The sequence below is a fragment of the Anolis sagrei genome, chromosome 3 (assembly GCF_037176765.1).
Source record: "Anolis sagrei isolate rAnoSag1 chromosome 3, rAnoSag1.mat, whole genome shotgun sequence".
Lineage (NCBI taxonomy): Eukaryota > Metazoa > Chordata > Lepidosauria > Squamata > Dactyloidae > Anolis > Anolis sagrei.
Window position 1 is genome coordinate 169,262,696 of NC_090023.1, and position 27,751 is coordinate 169,290,446.

General features: G+C 40.0%; 1 protein-coding gene across 1 annotated transcript in view; it reads right to left on the reverse strand.

Moving 5' to 3' along the window:
• Nucleotides 1-27,751, reverse strand: part of CTNNA3 (catenin alpha 3) — a 1,221,152-nt gene that overhangs the window by 456,700 nt on the left and 736,701 nt on the right. The window lies entirely within an intron of this gene.

Sequence of the window (27,751 nt, forward strand, 5' to 3'; positions counted from 1 at the left end):
CGAATCGATTTTAGAAACAAATTTTTCCGTTGTTACCCAGGCCTAGTCATGACAATGGTTGAAAGGGACAAACACTGGATTATCTATTTAAGGCAACTCCACCCCAATTCTCCCTTTTTGGGGAGATTATCAGCCTGCCCTCCTGTCTCCTTTCACAATGTAAGTCTTCTGGTCACTTTGGAACTGGGTAGGATTTCTTTACCCCTCATTAACTTTTTTTAACCTATCCTACATTGTTATCGAACACATGGCAATTGCCATAAAGAGGACTCCCAGGCAGGTGTTGGGAGGAGATAGAAGTCGGTGAGCAACTTCTGGCACACTTTTGGGAAAGGATGAGAATTTAGAAATGCCACTGGATTGAGAGAAAGATGGTGGAGATGCTGACAGCATCCTCAGAGCCTATGTAGTTTGTTTGTTTTATCACTAACCACTAACTAGTGATTGCTTCTGAGCATGTGAATCATTTCTTACTGCAGCATTTTATTATTTTATAGTTTTAGCTTTTATAGCCCTGTAGCTTACGGTTTTACAGTTTTATTGTTTTAATGTATAAGCCTTACAACCAGTGATCCATAAACTAACTGATAAGTGTGCTTCCAACAACTCCAAAACTATGTCTCTAAAAAGGAAGAGACCAATTTTCCCCCAAATGATGAGCCTACCTCGCTCTAAACAGTTCAAATGGGATGACTTTGTTGTGCAGCAACCCCTCCTTGCAATGGAAAATACGTAATATAAAACTTTAAACAGGTATGGATTTTCTATGGAGGAAGGAGAGCTTGCAGTTGAGTATAGGAAGCCCTCCTCTAGAGTTGCTGGTAGTTGCTCCCCGCCCGCCCTGCCCCCACCCTTCTGGGAACTTAATCAGCTGAAGTCTTTAGTTGAACTATTATCTGAACATTGCTTTTTAACTGCACATACTTTGCAGCTAATTAGCTCTAAAATAGATGTGGTGTTGAATTCCTTATCTAAATTGGAGCTCCAGACCTCACAGAAGCCTTCTGATCAACTGCTGTTTTCTTCTGGAGCTAGTCCAACAGGATTACTTTTTACAGACAACACAAATCCTATCATCTGTCTTAATTCAGGGGTGCCAGAGGAAAAAAGTTTCTGGTCTGAATCTACAACCATTGAAAGTTGTGATCAATATTTACCCTCTGAATGGCCACGTTCCCTATTGGGGATCAATACCAAGAGTGAACCTGAACCTCAAACAGCTATTAAATACCAGCTGTTCCCCTGTGACCTCTTTGAAACTGCTCTTCTCCTGTTTTGGTTATAAACTATTTTAGCTTTATGTTTCACCAGCCCAAGCATCTCCAAAACCACCTGCAAGCTTAGGGGTTTTCAATTCCAGGTTTTTTAAGTACCTTCCATCAGGCAATTAATTCCAACAAGGAGTCTTATAGTCCCTTTTGCCCAGCCGCGGAATCACACCACCAGAAAATGCCACTGAATATCCTGTGATCTAGGGGTTGGGAACAATTTGCTGACTTTGCCAAGTTTCTTTCCAAGGTAGCCAGGATAAGACAACTTCCTGTATTTAGACACAGGTAAAAACTTGCCTCTGAATTTATTTGCAGTGTTTTCACTCTTTTTCACCTTGTATTTTAATCAGTTTAATCAGTTTATTAATCTGCCTGCAGTTTGTGAACCTTTTTTGCTGAACTATTGGACTGTAATAAAGCTTTGATTGATTGATTGTAAAACATTCAATCCAGAGTCAGAAACATGAAGTTCAATCAAAGATACCAGAGCCAAAAATCTTTAAGTAACAAGCCAAAAAGCAACAGAGTCGGGTCCCAGGATGAGACCAAACAGGCACTGGACTCAAGACAAATAACACCCACAGCCCAAACCCCAGGCTTTCCCTCAGGGGGTGGCTACATGGCATTCTGGTGCAAGAAAATGATGTGTCGGTAGGGGGAGCACCATTTTATCATGCCAGAAGGACTGTGCTGCCAATAAGTTCTGGGGCCCACATGGAGGAATGGAGGGGAGTAGATGAGTACCATCCCACTCTTCCAGGCTTCTTGGAGCCCGAAGAAGCAGGATAGCTGTGGGGACTGACCCCTGGGACTGCAGAAGCATGCCCAGTGGTTAGTCCCCACAGGCCCAGGACCCGAAGAAACCCAAGTCTTTCAGTAAGACCCGGATTTGTTGAGGTGTTTAATTCATGCAGAATAAGCTGGTAAAAACTGGTTTACTGCACATTAGTTCCCTTTTATCGGAGGCATCATTTGGACACCTCTAGCAGGCTTGTGCATTTTGGCTGAACATCAATCTGTTTCTGCTGGCTGGATACCAGTGGACCTGTTTCCATGCACCTCCCAAAAATGGGCAGGTAGCTGGATAGCTGTTTCTGTACTGCAGCTGGAAAATACAGCCAAATCTGGTCCATTGGTGGCAGTGCCCCCCCCCCCTTCCCATCATTTTAGGCAATGGCATTGTTTATCCTTATATCCTTCATTAAGACCTGGATTAGAAAGCATGACAGTTAAGATATTACTCTTTCTGCAATCCTTTCCCCTTCAGTCTGTAAAAGATACCTGTTTTTAAAGAAAGGGCTTAAGATACCACTCTTTCTACAATCTTTTCCTTTCTGTCTATAGAGGAGACCTGGGTTTAATGCTTAAATCAGTTTCTCCTCTAAAAGAGACAGACACTACAGGTGCTGCAGGCGTACACACTCTCTCCCTGCATACAGCTTTCCAAGGCATTTTAAGGAGGCTTCCCAGTTCCCAGGGAAGGAAAAGCAATTACCTGGAGTTATCCTACCTTGGGCTTCCTTTAAAAGCCCTCTTTTTTCTCTTGATTTGCACTGCAGGCCGTACCTGGAGTGGTGCCTTTTCCCTCTCATGCCTTTCCGCTTCAGGCTTAATGCTTCCTTAAAGCTGTTTCTACATTCTATTCTAGAGGAGAAGTAACTAAGTAGTAGTAGTTTTCTCAAAATGCAGCTACTACTACTATTATTAATAATTATTATTGTCTTTTAGTATTATTATTGTCTTTTAGAAGTATTTTCTGAAGGAGAGGAGAAAAGGAAGCTGAAAGGGTGACTCTCCAAGCCTCCAAATGTGTGCGCACAACCCCATTCACTCATCCCTCAGGTTCCCAACTCCCAGTTAGTCCCACTAAATAAATAGAATCAAGAAAATCAAGGAAAATCAAAAAGATTCAAGAGAGCGACCAAGCCAGAAGCTAAGCAAAAAAATATGCTTATGCCAGGATACTATTGTGATACTGAATATAGGAGGAGGGGCCATAATTGGCTGCCACATAGTCTCATTATGGATGGGAAAAAGTGATGGTTGGGCTCTTGCTGTTATAGCCATCCAGCCAAGACAAACTGGCCGCATTGGCTGAAGGGAACTGACCACTCTGAAGCTGTGTACAAGCCTAGCCTCTAGTAAATGACAAGTCTTGCATTAAAGGCCTGTCTGGAATTGCTAAAGTGTTTATTTATTTATTATTTATTTACTGTATTTGTATGCCATATTTCTCAGCCTATCGGCAACTCAAGGCGGTTTATGCCCAGTGGAGGCTGGAGTATATACTCTGGGTAAGATCTACCTCACCAGGTGCTCTATACCAAATCCCCTTCCTTTAGTTGTGCTCCACAATAACCCATAACAATTAAATTGGCAACAATTAATAAAGTTGTCCCTATTTTATCCCATATCTTGTGTCAGATCTCATTATTCCTGTGGTATGACAGCAAACAGCATTAAAGGCAATGAGTTGCCAGGTTGGGCACTTCATACCAAGTTAGATAATGAACTACCTTTTTTCACAAGGTAGATTTTCAGCAGACAGAACACTGATCTTAGATGTGAGCATTCCACAGGACATGGACTCCATGGAGCCCCTTCCTCACTAATTTCACCTTTTTAAAATAGGGATCGGTTCACACACCATTAATTCTCAAAAGCAGTGCATCAGGATTTTATGAAAATCATTTTGTATATACAAGATTATGGAAATACTGTTTTTAAAAGATGGGGTGGGAGAGGAAAACAAGAGAGAATGCAACCTTTTCTACCCATTAATATTAATCATTTGCCAGGGGCAAATCTTTTATTGCCTTTTTTTGGAAATGTAAAAGTGCTCTTTCTGTCCATTAAAATGGGAATTTGGGCAGAGATGGCCTCATGGGAAAGTGGAGATTGGTTATTTCACTGAAGTGAGAGATTGCTTTTCATATACAATTATTGGAAGTGCCACTTGTCCCTTGCTAAATTAAACAGCTGCAAAGGCAGGCCACAGCACTTCAACTAGTATCAGTACATTTCTCCTCTGTACTGATGATCTTTTACAAATACATGTCATGTTTTCCTTGTAAAAAGGGGGGGGGGGGAAGAGTAGGGGAAATTTCCAACCATTTTAAGCCACGAGAATGGAAGAAATATATGCCAAAATAAGTATGCACATGCAAAACCTAAATCTAAACAAATATTTAGATTAAGCTACAATCTTTGGCAACTTAAAAATATGGATCTGTACAGATACTACGCTTTCATTAAGTTTGATACAATTGTGGTCACAATTTTGCCTCAATACTTGAATAATGTTACTAATAATTATGTGGTATGGATTTTGTGGAACTTTCATTCCTTGAGGAGATGGTGTGTACTTCACTAGTGTTCTCTCATATGGGACAATGTGCTAAAGCAATAGCTGTTTCCCACCATGCGCCAAATGTCTTCAGAACCATTTTGTGCATGTGTGTGTTGTATGATTTTGTTTATTCCTCATACTAAACAACTTTCAAAATAGTCTCAACTTGCACTATTGCTGTATTAATGGGTTTTTGTATTCACACACACATTACTCTTTGATTAAAGGTGGCTTACAAAAGATAAAACTGTTCACAACATATGAAAGTTAAAAAGCAATTAAATTAGTAATAGAACTAAAACATATGTGTTAAAAAGAAGTGGAAATAAATAGAACACATTATGCAGACTAGTGACAAAAAATGGGTATTTTCTAATATTGTAGCTGTTTGAAATGTATTTTGATGGTGCTGAATGTGAAAGACATAATAAAGATGTTGCACCACACCCAGTTCTTTCACAAATTGAGTATTGTAATCAATTCAGTTGTTACTCAGTTTTGTATAACTGCAGATGATTATGTTCCTAATTTCTTTAAATGATTTTGAACTGATTATTTTGTTTCATATCAGTATTTTGAAAGTCTATTAGAAGACTATAGCTATTTTCTTAATGTTTGTGCTTTACTCTCCTAAGACATTTTTCTCAGTCATAGAAAGTTGTGACAACAACTGTGGTAGAACAAAATATGTGGTCATTTTTGCATTTAGAATGGTAGACTCCTATAAAAACAACTTTTAAAAGTTTTTGTGATCTTCAGCTTTGCAAACCTCAGATGATTTCCCTATGAAGTAGGCTAAGCAAGTTTTGTTCATACATCATAAGAACATCCACATTCATAAATAAAAAGTATGGAAGAAAGAAGGGTTAAATACTGGCTGGTATTTAACTATGAACAATTGAAACAAACATTTAAACAAGATTTTCAATATGGCTTTGAAAAAAATGACTGAGTTGGAAAAAATGCATGACTGGAAGGAAACAAGTATATTGAGAAGACATATTGAAACAATTTTATTGATTGGGCCAACTGGCTGTATCAAAACAGACAATATAGACACATGCAGTATATATCAAGTCCAAGTAAAATTATAAATATTCAAGAACAGATAGAAAAAGTGGGGATGACCAAATTATAACCAAATGTACCTTAATGAGAGGTCCATGTCTCCTTTACTGAGAAGATATATGCATTTTTATTGAAATATGAGATGAATGAAGAACAAGTTTGTATAAAAAATCAGGCAAGAGATGTGGTCATGAAAAAAAACTAATGTATAGGAGAAAATGTGGAATGAAGGCCTTAAATTTGCAAAGGCAAATGAACTGGAAGAAAACTTTTATAAAATGTTTGACAGATGGTATGTCACTCCAGCTAAACTGGCCAAGATGAGTAAAAGATGAATATGAATAGTAGAAGTTGGGAATGTAAGACGAAAGAAAATAATTTTTTCACATGTGGTGGACTTGCCATAAGGAACATGCATATTGGATGGCAGTTAAAGAAAAAGTCCAAAGAATTCTGAAACAGGATATACTGTTTTTACTAGAGATATTTCTGTGGGACTGGCAAATGATGTAGTCAATATGAAAAAAATGGTTTTAAAAAAAATAAAATCAGTATATACCAGACAAGAATGTGTTATTCCACCTGTGATTGAATGGCTGACCAAACTTTTTAGCATAGCTAATTGGACAAACTGACTTGTCTTCTAAAAGATAAATCAATACAAAGTTTTCAAAATAATTCAAATCTATCTGTGGAATATAATAGGTAAAACATTTGAAGATTGACTCGTAACATTATTTAGTGATGAAAAATCATTGATACAAAAATGTGAAGACAATTGTTATACAACTAGATACTATTTGTGTTAAGAATTTTGATAGTACAACATGTATACTATTAACCTGGTGTATGGTTGGGGAGTTTCTCTAAAATGTGGTACAGTAGAGTCGGTTATCCACCTTGCTCACTCAGGTGGTAAGTTTGTTTGCTTACTAACAAAAAGTAAAGAAGAAAAGGTGGTGGTGGCAGCAAAGGCAGAAGCAGGAGCCTGGCCTCCCCTTCCTGCCTCCACACCCTGGTTCCCTACCCCAACTTATCCCAGTAGAAAAGGAGGTGGCAGCCACCTTTGCCGCCCTCCCTCGCTCAGCTCACCAGGTCAGGTTCTGGTTCTTCCCCTGACGCCACTGTCTTTACCACTGGGACCTGGCCCAGTGAGTGAATGAGTGAGCGAGTGAGGGAGGGCAGCAAAAGTGGCAGCAATGGCAGAAATAGGAGCCTGGCTGTCTCTTTGAGGCGTCTGCTTCCACTACTGCATCTGGTTTTGCCACCCTCCCTTGCTCGCTCACTCGCTCATCCTCCCTCACTCACTCACCAGGCCAAGTCTTGGCAGAAAATGTGCTGGCAGGAGTGGTGGCAGAACAAGTACCCGGCCCAGTGAGTGAGTGAGTGAGTGAGCAAGGAAGGGCAGCAAAGGCAGCAATGGTGGTAGAAGCAGGAGCCTAGCCGCCTGTTCCAGGCTCCTCCTTCTGCCACTGCTGCTGCCTTTGCTGCCCACCCGCCCTCCCTCGCTCATTCACTCACTCACTCACTCACTCACCAGGCTCGGTCCTGATGGCAAAAGCAGCAGTGGCAGTGGCGGCAGAACCAGAGCCCGGCCTGGTGAGTAAGCGAGTGAGGAAGGGAGGGCAGCAAAGGTAGTCACTGCCACCATTGCCTTTGCCACCAGGACGAGTGAGGTAGGGAGCCAGGGTCTGGAGGAGGCAGGAAGGGGAGGCCAGGCTCTGGCTTCTGCTGCCACTCCCACCTTTTCCACCCACCTTTCCACCCACTCTTTCATGTGGAACCAGGACCCGGCTGGGAGAGTTGGTGAGTGAGCGAGTGAGGGAGGGAAGGTGGCAAAAGCGGCCAGAGCCTTTGAAGCCAGGTTGAGTGGGGCGCCGGATAATACAGAGTGTCGGATGAGCAGAGGTCAGATAACTGAGACTCTATTGTATACTGTATTATTACTAGAAGATTTAGTATTACTACTGTCAGAAATCTATATTCCATAGAGGAGGCAGAACTGATGGTCTGAAAAATAGAATTAAAATGAATGGTTTAAAGGAAGCCTTGGCTGCAATGAGATGCAGAGTGAGAAGTCTGTCATTCTTTTGCTTTGTCATTGTTTCTCTGTGTTTATATGGTTTAGTTGGTTCTTGCTGTTTAAGTATTTTTAATAATCATTTAGTTATATTTTAGTAGGAAGTTTATTTTGTCTTTTTCTTGAATTAGAAATGGGGAAAAAACTTTATATTGTGAGGTTACCACATATTTAACTCTGGATAGATCACACAATCCAGAATGTCTTCACACCATACCATACACTATGATTCTACTTTAACTACCATGGCAAGATCCTATGGAATCCCAAAATTTGCATTTTAGGGAAGGAGATTAAACTTCTCAATCAAAGACTGGTTGTTGCTAGTTGAAGTTGCCTTCTGTGATGTTACTGAGAAATAAAGGGAGTGAAGTGGCTTGGCTGCTGCTAGATGACATGCAAATGTGGGGGAAGGAGGGAAAAGGGGGATGGAAGAAAGGAAGGAAGGAGAAAAAGAAGGGAAAGAAAAGAATGGAGAAGGAAGAGCAAAAGGTGGTAGGGAGAAGAGAGAAAAAGAGAGAGCAGAAAGGAAAGAAGGCTGCATAGAGGAAGGTGTATGTGGGAAAGCAAGAAAAGACGAAGGAAAGAAAGGAAAGAAGGAAAAGACAGAGAAGGAGAAAGTGCATGAGGCAAACTAAGAATGGAAAGAAAGAAAGAAAGAAAGAAAGAAAGAAAGAAAGAAAGAAAGAAAGAAAAGAATCATAAAGAGCACCTGCCCAAACAGGGTTGTCACTGTTGCCATGCAGACATTGTGAGATAGGACTTCTCAGAGCTAGAGATGAGAGAAAGTGGCACTGGGCAGGCAACAGGGCCATGACACCTGAACAATGTTGTCTATATATGCTAGTAAATAAAAAACCAAGAGCATCCCACTACAATTTTATTACCCAAGGCATTTTTGCCTAAATATGTTACATTACAACCAACATACAGTAATAGACAAGGTCCATAAACTGGTGCAAGATCATGAGCCATTGACTGCCAAACCAAAATAGAGAGAAACAATTTTAGCAAAAAAAAAAAACCACCCTAAAGAAAGAACCCAGTCTGCCCACCATTTCAAATGGTTGAGGAAGTACTGGTCAGCAAACAATTTACTAGAAGAACTGTTCCAGGACAAATTCAAATGGAAAAGCTGGAAAAGTGGATGCAAGGGTTTAAAATGTCCCACACCACAGTGAATTAGGATTAAAAATATAAATGCATTCTGAAGTCCTCTGCAGGGAAAATATCAGGCCTTTGAAAGGGATGGATTTGCAATGGTTGCAGAGCCAGAACAAAATTCTTCTCCGGTACTATGAAGATTACTTTGAATATTATCAATCCACAGCAGATGTTCAATGGACAAATGCTCCCTGTTGAGTGACCTGGACATTTGTAATGCAGTTTCCACTTCTGAAAATATAATGGCAACCACTGGAAAATATCTAGCCAGTTTCTAATGCACTCTCTTTGCAAAGAAAGTCATCTATTTGCAGAAACGGTGCATCAACTATTGACTAGCTTACAAACATTCCATGTTTTCATTTATACTCTTGCCTTCCCATAAAATGCAGCATTACAGTCTTTACTTTAGGTGTTTTCAGGTTCTCTTTTAATTTTATTGGGTTTTCTTGCATTTACTGTGTTTGGATATAGACACTAGGGACAAGGGTTATCAGCTTCCTGCAGTTACCGTGGAAACATTACGTAGAATGAGAAAGTACGTACTAGCACCTAACACTGGGTATTTTTTTAAAAAAAATACATCTGTTAGAGATTGCCTCAAATAAAGAAAAGAATTAAAACATGAAGTTAATTTTTTAAAGTCCACATCCCTCAAATTTATTATTTCATGCTGATTCAGTTTAAAAGAATGATAAAACACTTTTACTAGGGCTTCTCACACCTTATGGTTCTATTACTGTTCTAGGAAAAGTATAAAATGATTGGTGGATCATAAGGGAATACATTAAAAACATTTATAAGCTTTATAAACAAAACCGATATGGGACTCAGTACTCTAGCCCTGCCCAGCCCTCTTCAATATGAAGTTTCTCAGTATGAACCTATTCCTTGCAGCTATGTTTCTTTGGTTTATTGTCTCATGGATTAAAAACCTAGTGAGCTGGATCCAGACAGGGTAAATCATGCATTGTAATGGCTTAAGTCAGCCATTGCAAACACAGAAGCTGTGAATATTTATAATTTATCCATACTGTAAATAATCTAGGCATGCTTAAGGATTAAGTCTACAAATTCCTAAACAGCATGACCCAAACCATCCTTCTCATGATACTATATGGATCAGCAGCAGGTTTTCCAGGCAGCATTTATATCAACAGTTTTTCATCAGCTGAGGCACAGCAAGGCACACAAGGGGATGAATGAGAGATATCAACCGGTATACAGGACATCTACACTGATCACTTAGACCGCAAAGGAAGTGATTCAGACCATTCTATTTGGATCATGTGAGTTTAATCTTTATAAAGTATTAATATGTTTTTAATTCCTTGTTTTAATGTAGTTATGTTTTATGATTTAATTGATAGTTTTATGCTATTGTTGTTTTATGTTAGGTTTTCATTTTTTGCAAGGCATTGAATTTTGCTGTGAATATGCTGAAAACTACTTATAGGCCCCCCAAGGGTGAGAAAAGCAGTATATAAATGAATGAAATGAAATGAATGAAATTAATTTCACTGTGTGAATGATTACATGGGAAGCCGCGGAACTGGCCTGAGGCCTGCATGGTGCTTTTATGCAACACAAAGTCTGACCTCAAACCAGGAGCTGCAGCTTCACAGCTGTGGAGGAATCAGGGGGTGTTTTTTCTGGACAGGGTTGCACTCCCCCTGAAATCACAGGTCCGCAGTTTAGGGATCCTCCAGGACTCAGTGCTGACGCTTGATGTGCAGTTGCCGGCGGTGGCCAGGAGGGCCTACGCGCAATTAAAACTTGTGCACCAACTGCAACCTTACCTCATGAAGTCTGACCTGACCATAGTGGTCCTAGACTGGATTACTGTAATGCACTCTACATGGGGCTACTCTTGAAGATGGCCCGGAAACTACAACTTGTCCAACGCTCGGCAGCCAGATTAATAACTGGGGCAACTTACAGGGAGTGGTCAACCCCCCTGTTTAAGGAGCTCCACTGGATGCCGTTTATTTTCTGGTCCCAATTCAAGGTGCAGGTTATCACCTACAAAGCCCTAAATGGATTGGGACCCACCTATCTTCGTGACCGTATCTCCCTCCATGTTCCATCTCGGGCCCTCCGTTCATCTGGGGAGGCCCTTCTTTCACCACTGCCAGTTTCACAAGCTCAACTGGTAAGCACAAGGAAGAGAGCTTTCTCCTCTGTGCCCCCCCCCCCCGACTTTGGAACTCACTACCTGGAGAAATTAGGAAAGCCCCTACCCTAGAAACCTTTAAAAAGGGCCTTAAAACCTGGCTCTTCCGCTGTGACTTTGGAGAGTAGGTATACAATCCCACACTACTGCTTATCCTCAACGTTCTGTCATTGGAGTATATGTCATCCCCCCCTCGGTAGGAAAGCTTGATTCCACAACCCCCGCTATAATGAGCCTTCCTCCGCAAATAATCTGTCTCTTTTTTATCTTGCCCGAGCTTTAATTAGTTTTAATTAGTCTTTTAATCATTACATGTAGCCCGCCCATTGTTATTGTGATTGCACATATTGCAATTTTATATTGTATGTATGTACATGTTTTATTTTATTATGATGTTGTTGTTTACTGTTTGCGTTTTCGGTTGTGTTTTGGTTTTATTTTGTTGTAATTTGTTGTTCGGGCTTGGCCTCATGTAAGGCGCTCCGAGTCCCCACTGGGAAGATGGTGGCAGGGTATAAATAAACTTTATTATTATAAAGTTTATTATTTTCCACCTCCTCCAAACTCAATGCATATATGTGGATCGCCAGATTACCCATCCCAATTGGGAAGTACTGAAACAGTTCTTGATAACATCTAGGACAGTGAAAACATTGTCACCCTGCATCACCCTGTATAGCCATCATGTGCTATTATGCTGACCATTAGAGTCAGCATAAAGGACCCACCATGTAAAGACAATTTCTCTTCTGCCTCTGTGTCTTGTTTACAAGGTCCACCTATTAAACATACAACCATACAGGAAGACACAACTAAACATTTCGAAGAGATGGCCACCTAAAGACCCCCAGAAAAATGAGAGTACCTGTCTCATTCTTTAAGCTATAGAGTTGTTTCAGGTTTTTGTTTGGTCTTCTTCCTGGTACTTGGTCCAATGGTTCAGTAATTGCCCAGTTCAACTTATGTAGATCTAATTAAGTTTCCTTAATTACAACATGAGCTCACAATGGTCCACAGCCACTGAAAGGAAGTCTGTCAGGATTTCCTTACCCACATCATGTTTAAATTAAATAATCATCCATGTTTCACCACTGTAAAAAAATACTTCCTCTCACCACAATTATATTCCTATTTTCTCTGTGCAGCAAATACAATACAACCCACTATCTACAGGGATTACATTCCAAGCTTGGACCATATCAGACAAGGGGAATTTAGTGTCCTAAGACACTTTCACCACATCTTCTAGATGGAACCCCATGCCAGTCAGCACAAGATGGCATGTGATTTCAGGCGGAGGTCCTGCCCCCAACCAGGGTGAAAACATTGCCAGATAATTTCCTCGCAACAAGGGAGGCTTCAGAAAGAGTGATTTACCCCACTGCCCTCCTCCTGTTGTCATGATGCCAGGCAAAGTGGGACACTTTGCTGGGGCCTTTGTGATGAGGCCCCGAGACCACCCTATGGATATATGAAATTACAGATAATAGCAAACCCCAAAGTTTAATACAAAGAGGTAGCCATGTTAGAGGATTTTGGGATTTGTAATCCATTTTTAACCTGTAAGCATTATGTGGCATATTGATCCTCCTATTCTGTACAGAAATCAACTAGAGTTAATTGCATAAATTTTCTTGAAAGAAAAGAAAACAACGCCTAGTCTTCAATGATGTAAATTTATGTGCTAGATAGAAATACCCATTCTATAATGTTAATATGACATTTCACAGGTCAGTAGAATTTTTCAAGGTTTTTTTAACACAGTGAACCATCTGCGATGCCTGTTAACTGTGGGTTGATTGACATTTCTATCTGTTATTGAAATATACTTCACAGGCACTCTGAAAATGTATGTAATAAAGGCTGTGATTAAACGGATTAATCAGAATATAAGCATCTCTAGCTTGAAGCTGCGTTTAGCCAAGGGAAAACTAGAGTTTGCTGAATGAATGATCTGGAGAACTAAAGCTTTTATCCAATTATTTTCATAATATGTGATGGCTTAATGGGAAATTGCATACAATGCAATGATGGGAACCTTGATTCAAGAAGCACTAGTGGCACCATGAACCTACAGAGTATACACTGATTTAAAACTATAGGCACCAGTAAAAAGAGGGTCTGATATATATGCATTTGCACAAGTGAAGTCTTTATAACAGGGATGAGTGCAAAATCTGATTCTGCGCTGTAATCTTCCCTTCTAATCTGGGATGATTTGTTACAGCATTGCTTCCAAAATGCCATAGTCTGCAATTCTAGACCACCCCAGCTAGATCCACCAGAGCAGGGCCACATATAGCTCAATATTCCACTTTAACTGCCATGACATCATCCTATGAGATTCTGGGATTGATGGCTAAAGAGGACCTTTTAAATTATTAACCAATAGGTCCCAATACCTCACCAAAATACAAATCCCTGAATTCCATAAGATGAAGCCATAGCAGTTAAAGGTATCTCATAGTCAAATATTTGTGTAGTGTTTGGTGTCAACTGAAAACTCCAGGATTCCATAGGATGTTGCCATGACAGTTAAACTGCAATAATTGTGCGTATGAAGGGGCATCAGCTTAGTTTATCATCATCCCACGTGGATCCTTTCTAACATATGCCCTACTAATTGGAATCTTCATAGGATCCACCACTGAAAATTTCAGGTGGCCTCAGTGGAAATAACTACTTTTTCTGGTTTTTTCCTTGCACCAAACTAACCACTCCCATTAGATGTTAAAAGTCAGGATGGGAAAAGGATGAATTTACTAAAATTTGTCTCCATCTTCCATTTCTCTGCACACAAATAGGGTGAAGAACCTTGAAATTACTTTACACCCAGTTCTTCACAGAAAAAGAACACATATTGACTGTAAATTCCCTGGTGCACTATTCATTTCTTCCACAATATACTGAAATTATAATTAGATTTCCTCCTAACTGCAAGCCCAGTGAGGAGGGGAAAATCTTTGTGCTGAACTTCAATGATTAGAAGCCAGTGTTGTCATGTTCTGACACAAGCTCTGGGATGAATGAAGGTCTTGGGGCATGGCCTATACCTATTTAAGGGGTTACTGTCCACCTACCCCCTCTTAATCCGGTCCACTGTCCTGCCTCTGCCACAGTGTACTTTAGGGTCATTTCAGGGCTGGGTAGGAATTTTCTCCCCCCTTTTAGAGTAGTTTTGTTTTTGTTTTTGCTACTCTACATTGTTCAGGGAACTAGATAATAGGCTTGGTTGGTGCCTTAAATAGGTTTCATGGTAGACTCGGGAAAATGATTTAACATCTTGGTGAGTACCTAAAATTCTCAGTTTTGGTGAAGAATGGAAATGGGAACTACAGCTATGTGTGTTAGGTGACCAAGGGGTGAATGAAAGGGACTGTCCTTGGAGGGGCCTGGGGGCTTTTGCTCTCATATGAGGTTATGTGGATTAGGGTTGGAATTCTTGGGTCAGCTTTTCCAACCTTGGGAGAAATTTGATGCAATGCTGTTTTTTTTTCTCAGGGAACTCAGGTGCTTTTGCCCAGGGAAACTAGGGAAGAGCCTGCAGAAGAGAAGGTTGAGGTGAGATATGGTAGCCATGTATACATATGTAAAATGATATCATAGGGATGAGGGAGCAGGTTTGTTTTCTGCTGCCCTGGAGACTAAGACTTGGAGTAAGGAGTTCAAGCTACAGGAAAAGAGATTCCACCTGAACATTAGGAAGAACTTACTGACTGTAAAAGCTGTTCAGTAGTGGAGCTCTCTGCCTTGGAGTATGATGGAAGCTTCTTCTGTGGAGCTTTTAAACAGAGGCTGGATTGTGCCTTTCTGCATGGCAGGGGATTGGACTAGATTGCCCATGGGGTCTCTTCTAACTATTATTCTAAGTCTGGGAGTGACCAACTGCCTCAGCTTATCCCACATCTAGTGCTTCCCCAATTCAGGTTATATTGCAGTTCATGAAGACATGTTTGAATAGGTAGCATTCAATAAAATTGTCCTTAGTTTTCCATACTGTTGCCTGGTCTCCTTATTTTGTTGATTGGTCAGCAAATGAATTCATGCTTACAGTAAGGTGAGAAAGAAGACCTTATTGGGGTCAGACAACATTTTCTTTCTTACAATACCTCAGGGGTGGGGGGGGGTGTATACTGTGATGAGGGCCATAGCCAGAAGAAGGGGGGCTTAAGTGTTCAACCTCTCCCCCCCCCAAAAAAAAGTATGAGGATAAATAAATTGGGTTTACTCATGAATTTTAACCAGAAAATCGGGGGGGGGGGGGTTAACCTGACATATTAGGGGGGGTGTACCCTTACCCTCTCCCCCCCCCCCCCCCCCCGGCTGCGGTCCTGACTGTGACTGCTTTTTGGATGTTTTGATAAAAAGTATGAAAGGGTGCTGCCAGGAGGCCTGAGCACTAGCAAACAGCTATATGAAGTGACAGCAGGTGTGTATTTCAGTAAGAGGAAATAAAAGAACCGTACCTTGTACTATTACATCTGTCAACACAGCCAGCCCTCCACAAATATTTCAGAGAATTTTGCTTCAAACTGAAAAGGTTTTAGTAAGTAATTTCCCATCTTTGCAGTCACTCAAAAATTTAAGAACATACATTCAGTCTCTTCTAAGTGTCTGTGGAGATGAGAGCAGGCACTTATGATGCCCTCTCTCACCCACCACCTAAATGGTTTCCTATTTGGTTTTGTCCCATAGAATTTAGTTTAAATCTCCAATCTACATGACTTTCACTCCTTGTTCACAGTTAGGAACCATTTCTTGACACAATGTTAGAACTGGGAGTGACCGGAAAATCCAAGCCCATTTTTACAAATGTCCACACTTCCACTCACTAGATAGATAGATAGATAGATAGATAGATAGATAGATAGAGATATAGATTTTCCCCCTTGATGGACTGTCACCTTGTCATGGTGAGGGGGCCTGCGTGTTCCGATGAACCTGTGGGCACAACAACTGGAGTCGTGCACTTCCAGGAGTGGCCGCGGGGGAGGTTCCAGACCAAGCACAGTCTGAAGACCCAGAGACCTCAACGGCAGAGCAGGCGGAGGATAACATGGTACATGTTACAATGACTGTGAAGGCGGAAGAAGGCTGCAACAGACTGAGAAGCCACGGTCATTGTGTTAAACTACACCACCAGTGGAACCTCACTCTGTGAAGACTGTGTGTTGATCAGTGTGCACTGACCTCCACACATTAAAAAAACTCACACACAGTCGTCTTCCAAAGAAAATAAAAACAAACCAACAAAAGTCCCATGGCGATCAGTGAGTGGCGAAGGGGGCAGGACTGTGAAATCTGGAAGCCCCTAGTCACAGACTGGCACATGGGCGGTGGGTATGGACTCAGTCATTCTATTTCAAGGTCCGAGGCAGTTGAGTAGTTCGGCAGCTGTATCCATGACTGAGCAGCCCTTTTGAGGATCCACTCTGCTCACCCCACAACTCCACCAGCTCATAGAAAAAGTGTGGGTGACCAAGAAAATCCCAGCAGATTTCAAGGATGCCACTATCATCGCCTTCTTCAAAAACGGGGAAAGAACAGACTGGAGGGTGAAAGAGAAAAACGTGCCAAGAGAGGTGCGTCAAGCCAACCCCGACCGAGACCGCCTCCCACCTGGAAACCAATGCCCTCACTGCGGGAGAAGATGCAGATCAAGAATAGGGCTCCACAGCCATCTACGAACCCATCCCCAGGACATCGAACTTGGAGGACCATCATCCTCGGACTACGAGGGATCGCCTAAGTAAGTAAGATGTAGATTTATTTATATAGATATGATCAACAGCTCCACTTATTAAAGTGTGCTTATATACATTTTAGAAATTCCTAGAATGGATTTTATACATTTTCCAAACCTGAATATGCTATCAAACTGTCTTTTTTTCATTTGCAAAATGTATCACCGGGCTAGAAATACACTGATTTCTTAATGCAAATTGTATCCATTTCCATTCTAGGCTTAGGAGGAATATATTTGTTAATTCTGTTTTTAAATATGATCAAGCAAAATTATCTTATGTCTATGTATAATGTGAAAAAAAACCTAGGGAAGTGGGGTATTTTACTTATATATGTTTAATTTCTTAGCTTAGTAGTGTACAAACATATCCTCTATCTTATTAAATGTTGAAACTCTATAGTTAGCAAAACTTGTCCACATAGTTTTAGAAAGGGCAAAATGAGTGTGAAGAAAATATTATTGGCTATTAACCTGTTTTGAAAATCATTGGAATAAGGCTGGAGCAAATCTGAATAAAACACTCTCTGTTTGGCTTAATATTGCTATCCTCACTAGCAACCCATCATGTAGACTCAGGAAATAATTGGTTCCCTTAATCCTCACTGTATGCTGCTTTTATTGACTTTAAAGCAGCATTTGATTCCATCTCACGAGTTAAACTTTGGGAAAAACTGGAGAGTTCTACAATTGATTGCAATCTATTATATCTAATACGCCAACTTCATGAAAAGACCACACTCAAAGTAAGATGCAATCCACAGGGCCACCTCACTGAGGCTGTTGCAACAGGCAAGGGGGTCAAGCAAGGCTGCATCCTGGCCCCTTTGATGTTCAACTTTTATATAAACTCCATAGTGGACCAGCTTCAAAATATGGACTTCCACCCACAAAGCTGGCAGGAAGACACATCTGCATCCTGCTTTATGCAGATGATGCTGCTGTACTCTCTAGAACACCCACTGGGCTCAAAAGAGCTCTGAGAGCATTAATATAACATTGCAACACAGATCAGCTCCAACTTAATTACAATAAAACCAAAATCATGGCTTTCGCTAATAGGACATACTCTTGGAGCATAGATGTTCATAAAATTGAACAAGTTATCTCCTTCAAATATCTAGGTGTAGTTTTCCAATCTAGTGGTAGCAGAAGAGCTCATGGGGATCAAGTATCCAACACCGCGCAGAGGAGCTCAATTGCCATTCTTAAATATCTTAAGACAAGAGGCGGCCACTTTACACCGGCAGTGCTCAAGCTGTTTGAAGCTAAGTCATTAGTCCAACTCTTGTATGGGGCTCAGCTGGGCCCCTTCCCCGGTTTTGCCTCATTAGAGCTGATTTAGTCAAAGTTTCTGAGATTGGCCTTGCAGGTACCTAAATGCGTTTCTAATGCCACCCTGCGACTAGAGACTGGTTTTATGAGAGTGGAGGCCAGGGTGTGGGTGACTATACTCAACCTCTGGCTCAGACTATCCCGTGCACCCCTTGGTGTTGCCCCACTAACCATGGAGGATGACTTCCAATCCACATGGAAGCAGGCGGTAGCATCCAAAATCACCTCATTGGGATTTTCTCCAGGTCTACTGATTGCTATGGATTACAATCAAGCCAAAGCACTTATAAAACAACGTATCACAGACAGAGCGCCAACTAGATCTGGCCTCGGTTCCAACCTTCCTTATCAATGAAGACAGCAAATATCTTGCCTCCCCTATGGCATATTTAATACACTTAAAGGTTCCTATTCATTGAAGGGCTTTCACCCTGGCTCAATGCCACACACTCCCATCAGCTGTACTCGAAGGCCACTACCGGAAGATCCCTTTCCCAGAGAGATTCTGCCCTGTGACTTGGGTCATGTAGAAACAATAGAACCTGTGCTCCTTCAGTGCCCGTTCTACAGGGATATCTGTGCCAAGCTTGATATACAAGCACCCAGGCCATTCAGGACAATTTTATACCTCCCTGCTACTTGCAGATACTAATTCAGCTACAACCTACAATGTTGCAAAGTTCTGTGCAGCAGCATACAAAATCCATCAGGAAATGACTAGTCCCAAAAGTTAACTGTGTGTCCAGTAATCTTCTTCCCTGAATCTACAATTTGGTGATGGATCTGTGCAATATATGTTTTTACCCTGTTTCCCTTTCCGTTCCCTCACCTATATTGTGCTTCAGTAGTTATATATATATATTTAATGTACCAAACATACCAAGTTTGTATGAAAATGTGACTTCTATTTCCTGTGCTGGTCAATGACCGAAATAAATGATTTGATTGATTGATTTGGTTCCCTTAATAATTTAAATCTGCTTCTCAAAATTATGAAATAGCATGCCTCTTGAACCCCAATCCATTCATGTAGTTTCCATCAGAGGTTTTAGTCCCTCAGATGAATACAAAGGTCACTGGCCTATAAGAATTGTTCATGTTTTTAAATCACTATGGTGCTTAGGTCAATGCTGAAGACAATTTGGCTTAGTTCAATTAACATTTCATGTTCAAAGCAAATTCAGATTAATGCTTTGTCTTTTTCTTAGGCCCTATTGTATGTGTTTCCGTGGAACTTGCATACTCAGACAAAAACGAGGATTGTGTGAGTACTACCATTGATATTTTAAGTACCTCTTCCCATTTCCATCACAGACTTCCTGCTGGAGCAATCTGTCTGCAAAACAAAACCCTTTCACCTTCATAAACTCCAATTCCCTGCTTATTGTATTCCATACATATAATTATCTCATAATAAATTCAAAAATTCATATTGAAAAATCCTCAGCCTTTTCACATGGTAAGCACCAGGATGCAATGAATAATAAGAGATGTTATAATTAAACCACACATTATAAAAGAGGAAATAAAATGCATCAACTGTCCTTCAAAAATGCAACTTTCATCAGTTTATGGTTACATAACAGCGAAAACTGTATATACACTTTTTATAAGTCAAAGGCAGGTTTTAGAGCTATAGATTTTGATATGCCTCATGGGTAAGTTGAAAGTCATTCCAAAGAGAGGGGAAACCACCAATGCCACCTCATAGTTCCAGTCACCAAGGGTCACTGCCATTTCCCTGCTGAAGCATTCAAAAAGGCCAGAAAAAATACCACAATGGAAATAGTAGAGGGGGTCAGTACTTCTTTTAATTTTTTCCCCCCAAGGATGAACTAAACTCTTGCCTTTTGCCACTATACTCAGAGAAGAGGATGGTTCCTTTTTTATAAGAGTCAAAGTATAGCACTCATATTGACCCATGGATAAGTCAACAAAGAGGTTTTTTGATTGATATTCTGATGAAAATTTCTAGACTTATACATGAGTATATAGGTTACATGAAAGAACAGAAGTACAAATGGATACATAAATGGTAGCAGAGCAGCAGGTTTTTCATATATATAGAACAAGCACTGAGATGTCAAAAGATGTATCTTTCTGGCACAAATGCCACAAATAATTCATTTAGAATATAATCTGGATCTTGCACTTCTGTAGACTGAACAACATAGGGTTTCCTTTTTAAGAAAGCATGAACATAAACATGGATATGTGCCCTTTGAAATAATTCATTTAGAAAGCTAAATTTTGGAAAAAAGTATATTGATCATGTAGCAACTGCAAAGGTCTTTTTTAAAATGTTTATGTTCTCATATGGATACAGTGATTACCACACACAGAATGGTTGTGAATTTTTATTATTTTGCAGCACACCTTGATGTAGTACCAGGAAGTATTCAGTTTTATATTCAAAACTTACATTAGAGATGTGTAAACCTTGGGCTCAATCTCTTATTTTCCCAAAATTCTCCTGTATTTTCATCCTATTCTTTTTTTCTACAAGGTTATGCAACCTTATGCTTTATTCTTTCACTGAAATGTATCCAGTTTTAACATATTTCTCTAAATTGTATACTTATTTGTGCAAAGAGCTCCCAATGGTGCAGTGGGTTAAAGTGCTGACTGAAAGGTCACAGGTTTGAATCTGGGGAGCGGCAAGCGCTCTCACTGTTAGCCCCAGCTTCTGCCAACCTAGCAGTTTGAAAACATGCAAATGTGAGTTGATTAACAGTAGATCAATAGGTACTGCTCCAGTCGGAAAGTAACAGCGCTCCATGAAGTCATGCTGGCCACATGATCTTGGAGGTGTCTGTGCACAAAGGTGGCTCTTCGGCTTAGAAATGGAGATGAGCACCAACCCCAGGATTAGACACAACTGGACTTAATGTCAGCAGAAAACCTTTACCTTTACCTCGTGCAAGGTACATAATATATGCAGGTTTGTTTCCATTGATGCAATGAACGTAGCATATGTCGCTTTTCTTCACTAATGAAACTCAACTTTTTTTTCCTCTTCCATTTATGTGCATCTTAAAAATGTGTTTGATGAAATATGTGCATTGTTTTCTATTGACATTTCTAGGAAATACCCTGTAAGCATCACAAATTTGTGAATGCTCAGTCAGGTGTACATTTTCTTATAGCAAGTCTCAAGTGTATGAAAATATTATTGTTTTAAATAATGTCTAGTCTGTCTAAAGTTATTTTCATTCCAATGATAATATTTTTAAATCATAAATTAAAACTTGATAGAAAGACATAGGAAGAAGCAAGCACTCAGGAAAATTATAACTACAACTCAATTACTATAAATGATGTGATATATACACATGAAGATATTCACTGAAGAAGTAGGATTCCCAAAGTAGCCAATTATTCCACATAAACAATCACCCCTCTCACTTGTGAAGTTGTAGATAGATTCACAGCAAGTATGAGTGAAGCCTGGATTCTCATTGCATAATACATTGCAAATGGAAAGAAAGAAAAATATGAGAATAGTATGTATGCATGATGAAGAGCTTTGGGCTGTATTTTTATGTTCGATTGTTCTGTTATTTATTTTTTGGGGGGAGGGGGGGAATTTGGTAGCTAGAATTTCAAATATGAAAATGAAGAAGTATGTATGTATTTATGTAACTCAAAGGCTGCTACATGGCTTAATGGATCTGGGACCAAACCTGGTACACATCCTCTTCATGATCAACTTAAAATACTGGTTTTAAAAATCCATCCCTTTTAATTGTTGTCTTATTTTTAAATGCTGGTCCATGAGCTTCATGCTGCAGGACTCATATGCAACTACAAAAAGGCACTATATAGATAGAAAAGCTACCTCAAAGGAAGAAATGACAGACAGAAGAGGGATAGAGTGTCAGCAGGGAGATACTCTAGTAGTCCCTTTCAGAGGGCCAGAGTGAAAAAGGAGGCCTTCTTAGAGAGACAGAACAAGATGAAAGCAAACTGTAGAAGGGAGAAAGGAGTCCTTAAGATGACAAAACCTTGGTAATAATTCAGTTATTGACAGAGTCCTATATTTATTGTGTTATGTATGGAGACAAGAATTAACCTGAGTTAATCTGTGCTGAGATGCTGAATGCTGATTTTTTTTTATAAAACGCACATATATCTGATGTTGCCTGGGTATGCATTTTCTAATGCTATTTATTAGAAAAAGTCATAGTTTTAGAATTTTACAATTTTATAAATAGTTCCATTAGAAAATCCAAACCCAGACAATACCAAGTACGTGCACTCATTCAAAATAGAACAGGAATCATAGAATCATAGAATCATAGAATCAAAGAGTTGGAAGAGACCTCATGGGCCATCCAGTCCAACCCCCTGCCAAGAAGCAGGAATATTGCATTCAAATCACCCCTGACAGATGGCCATCCAGCCTCTGTTTAAAAGCTTCCAAAGAAGGAGCCTCCACCACACTCCGGGGCAGAGAGTTCCACTGCTGAACGGCTCTCACAGTCAGGAAGTTCTTCCTCATGTTCAGGTGGAATCTCCTCTCTTGTAGTTTGAAGCCATTGCTCCGCGTCCTAGTCTCCAAGGAAGCAGAAAACAAGCTTGCTCCCTCCTCCCTGTGGCTTCCTCTCACATATTTATACATGGCTATCATATCTCCTCTCAGCCTTCTCTTCTTCAGGCTAAACATGCCCAGTTCCCCAAGCTGCTCCTCATAGGGCTTGTTCTCCAGACCCTTGATCATTTTAGTCGCCCTCCTCTGGACACATTCCAGCTTGTCAATATCTCTCTTGAACTGTGGTGCCCAGAATTGGACACAATATTCCAGATGTGGTCTAACTAAAGCAGATTAGAGGGGTAGCATTACTTCCTTAGATCTAGACACTATGCTCCTATTGATGCGGGCCAAAATCCCATTGGCTTTTTTTGCCGCCACATCACATTGTTGGCTCATGTTTAACTTGTTGTCCACGAGGACTCCAAGATCTTTTTCACACGTACTGCTCTCGAGCCAGGCGTCCCCCATTCTGTATCTTTGCATTTCATTTTTTCTGCCAAAGTGGAGTATCTTGCATTTGTCACTGTTGAACTTCATTTTGTTAGTTTTGGCCCATCTCTCTAATCTGTCAAGATCGTTTTGAATCCTGCTCCTGTCCTCTGGACTATTGGCTATCCCTCCCAATTTGGTGTCGTCTGCAAACTTGATGATCATGCCTTCTAGCCCTTCATCTAAGTCATTAATAAAGATGTTGAACAGGACCGGGCCCAGGACGGAACCCTGCGGCACTCCACTTGTCACTTCTTTCCAAGATGAGGAGGAAGCATTAGTGAGCACTCTCTGTGTTCGTCCACTTAACCAATTACAGATCCACCTCACCGTAGTTTTGCCTAGCCCACATTGGACTAGTTTCCTTGCCAGAAGGTCATGGGGGACCTTGTCAAAGGCCTTACTGAAATCCAGGTACGCTACATCCACGGCATTCCCCGCATCTACCCAGCTTGTAACTCTATCGAAGAAAGAGATCAGATTAGTCTGGCATGACTTGTTTTTGATAAATCCATGTTGACTATTAGCGATGACTGCATTTGTTTCTAAGTGTTTGCAGACCGCTTCCTTAACAATCTTTTCCAAAATCTTGCCCGGTATTGACGTGAGGCTGACCGGACGGTAGTTGTTTGGGTCATCCTTTTTTCCCTTCTTGAAGATTGGGACCACATTGGCCCTCCTCCAATCTGCTGGAACTTCTCCCGTTCTCCAAGAACTCTCAAAGATGGTTGCCAGTGGTTCCGAAATGACTTCCGCTAGTTCCTTCAGTACTCTTGGGTGTAGTTGATCTGGCCCTGGGGACTTGAACTCATTAAGAGCGGCCAGGTATTCCTGGACGACTTCTTTCCCAATTTGGGGTTGGTTGTCCTCCAATCCCTCATCCACTCCATCTTGCTGAGGTTGAAGACTCTCTTTTTGTGAGAAGACCGAGGCAAAGAAGGCATTAAGTAGTTCTGCCTTTTCCCTATCCCCTGTCAGCATTGCCCCATCTTCTCCGCGAAGAGGTCCTATCGCCTCCTTGTTTTTCCTTTTTCTACTGACATAAGAATAGAAGCCCTTTTTATTGTTTTTAATGTCCCTGGCAAGCCTGAGCTCATTTTGTGCTTTAGCCTTGCGGACCTTTTCCCTACAGGTGTTGGCTAATTGTTTGAATTCTTCTTTGGTGATTTCTCCCTTTTTCCACTTCTTGTGCATGTCTCTTTTGTGTCTTAGCACAGTTAGAAGTTCTTTGGACATCCATTCTGGCTTCTTTGCACTTGTCCTATTTTTTCTCTTTGTTGGCACGGTTTGCAATTGCGTCTTGAGTATTTCACTCTTGAGAAATTCCCATCCATCCGTAACTCCCTTGTCTTTTAGTATCTGTGTCCACGGAATGCTGCTCAGCGTTTCCTTCATTTTTTGGAAATCAGCTCTCCTAATGTCCAAAATGCGGGTTTGACTTGTCTTAGTTTCGGCCTTCCTTTGTACCTCAAATTGCAGGAGCACATGGTCACTTGCCCCTAAGGATCCTACCACTTCGACCGCATCGATCAGGTCCTCCGCATTTGTTAGGATGAGATCAAGAGTAGCCAATCCCCTTGTTGCCTCTTCTACCTTCTGGACCATGAAATTGTCTGCAAGGCAAGCGAGGAATTTGTTGGACCTTGTACTCTTGGCCGAGTTTGTTTTCCAGCAAATATCGGGATAGTTGAAATCGCCCATGGTTACTACATCTCTTTTCTGTGCCTGTTTGGTCAACTGTTGGCAGAAGACTTCATCAAGTTCTTCCTCCTGGCTTGGGGGTCTGTAGTAGACGCCTACAACGACATCTTTTTGAGTCCCAGTTCCCTTGATTTTTATCCAGATGATTTCAAGCTGGTTTCCCAGATTGCTGTCATGAATCTCTTCTGCAGCATAAGAGTTTTTGACATATAAGGCTACTCCGCCTCCTCTCCCCTTTGTTCGGTTTCTGTGAAAGAGGTTATACCCCTCGATATCTACATTCCAGCGATAGGAGTCATCCCACCAGGTTTCAGTGATCCCTATGATATCATATTTATTCATTGCGTTATGTATGGAGACAAGAATTAACCTGAGTTAATCTGTGCTGAGATGGTGAATGCTGATTTTTTTTATAAAACGCACATATATCTGATGTTTCCTGGGTATGCATTTTCTAATGCTATTTATTAGAAAAACTCATAGTTTTAGAATTTTACAATTTTATAAATAGTTCCATTAGAAAATCCAAACCCAGACAATACCAAGTACGTGCACTCATTCAAAATAGAACAGGAATACAAAAGGAAGATATATCAGGTATTATTCTTGTGAACTTAGCAAAAAATATGTTACTATAACAAAAGTAACAATTTTTCATTATTATTTCATTACAGTAATTGTGTATAATTATTATAATTGGGGAAACTTCACATTTTAAAGCTATTGGAGTGAAACTTCCTACGATGCTAGAACACATTTATCACTCTTGGCTGACCAAATTTCAGAACGTTTCACTTAAATATGGATTTTTGGGGAATTTTCAAAGTTCTTATAAAGAATATTTTTTTAAAAAAAGAACTGCAAGAGCTAGCTATTTGAAATTTATATTGTACTAGATAATCAGGGCATCAATTCCAGTTTACAAAAAATACTAAAAATTAAAATCCCCCTAAAACCTGAGTTATTTATATTGGGTATTATAGATATGGAAGTTGAGAAAAACATATATAAATTAATATTCCTATCTACAACGGCAGCCAGGATATGCTACGCCAGACTGTGGAGGAAGGAAGAAATACTAACAATTGAAGATTGGGAAAGAAAAAATTTAGATGTCAGAAATATGGACAGATTAAGTTATCTACTACAAAGAAATAAAGGAATAATAGAGACAAGTACGGACTGGACACCATTTAATGAATATTTAGGGCAACAATAGCGAGTGAGGTAAAAATTTGTCCAAAATGGAATGTAAGATTATTATACAATTATACAGTTATTTATATCAGACTAGTCAAAAAAGATTTATAAATAGTTAAAGAAAACTAAAGAGAAAGAAGAATGAAAGAAAAGGAAGAAACCATCCTTGAAGAACCCTGGAAGTCATCCTGAAGAAGAAGGGCAAGCCTCTGGTGGTGAAAGACCACCTCTTGACTTTTCCTTTTAACTTTCCGCAATTTTTTTCTTTTCTCTCTCTCTTTTTTTTCTTTTTCTTTTCTCTCTCTCTTTCTTTCTTCTTTTCCTTTCTCTCCCCTTTCTTTACTCTTTTTTTATTATCTGTTTTTAATTATTATATTGTATAAAAATTTTCAATAAAGATCATTTATTTAAAAAAAAAGAAATTTATATTGTACTAGATAACCGGGGCATCAATTCCCAGAAGTTTAAAAAAAATCACACAGCTACAGATTTTGGGGATTTAAAAAAGTTTAAACAAAAACTATCCCTCCAAAATGCGACAACAGCAATCCCCTTGAATGCCTGTCTTTATGATACACAACTACATAACTTCACCTTAGCCCAGATTTATACTATTACTTACTTTAGCCCTCTTTGCCGATTCAATAATTTCATTTATTATTATTAGACTGACTCTGCTGCTGCCCTCATTGGTGCTTTCAGGTGCTTAGTATTGCATTCTGGGAAATGTAGTTTAGGGCCTTTTGCATTCTCTGCCACAGGGTACCTCACCTTCCCAAACTACATTTAAGATGGCTGTGTTCTCAGTCTCCTGCCCATTAACTGTAGTGCTGCCCCAGGTCATCCTTATGGTGATCAGGCCAAAGAAAAAGGATTGTTTTTTAAAGCACGTTACAAACATAAAGTTTATATTTTCCTGACTTTACCAAAGTTGCTTAATGTTTATACTGAAAATTAAACTGACCTTGGGAGGCATCTGAATGTTACAGAATCTTAACAAAAATGACTCAGTTTCAAAATTCCCCCCAACTTTTCCTGCATGTTTCTAATATCAATTCAAATGCATGAATTTAATGAATTTGATCCTAAATACAAATTTAAAATGAAATTATGTGCAACCCTATTAACCAATGTAAGACTGAGTACTAACTCAACAGAAATACCTTTCCTAATGAATGCAGAGATACACTTGAATTTATACATGCAGAGAAATTCAAATTAAAGCAATCCTTTAAAAATATAAAGCTCAGTATGCAGATATGGCTATGATCATTCTCTGGGTAAAAACAATATTTATTTCAATAGTAACTGCTAATACAGCCAACAGTGAGTAAATATCTTCTATATTGAGAGCCATTCATAACAACTGAAGACCCTAGAATTTCTATAAACAGATGTTCACATGTTTGATGTATTTTTCCTAACTCTGTGAAACCCACTGCTCCCTAGATGGAAAGAAAACAAAAATTGTATGCATGTCTTCTGGAAGACACCCAGCAGTGGCAATTACCCATCTTGAAATTATTGCTGCAAATATAGAAGGCATCTATTATGAGGGTGTTTGAGAAAGAGGCAGCAAAATGGCTGTCCAGGGTTCTTGAGTCACACAACCATATTATTACTAAACATATGCTTAGCTTTTCA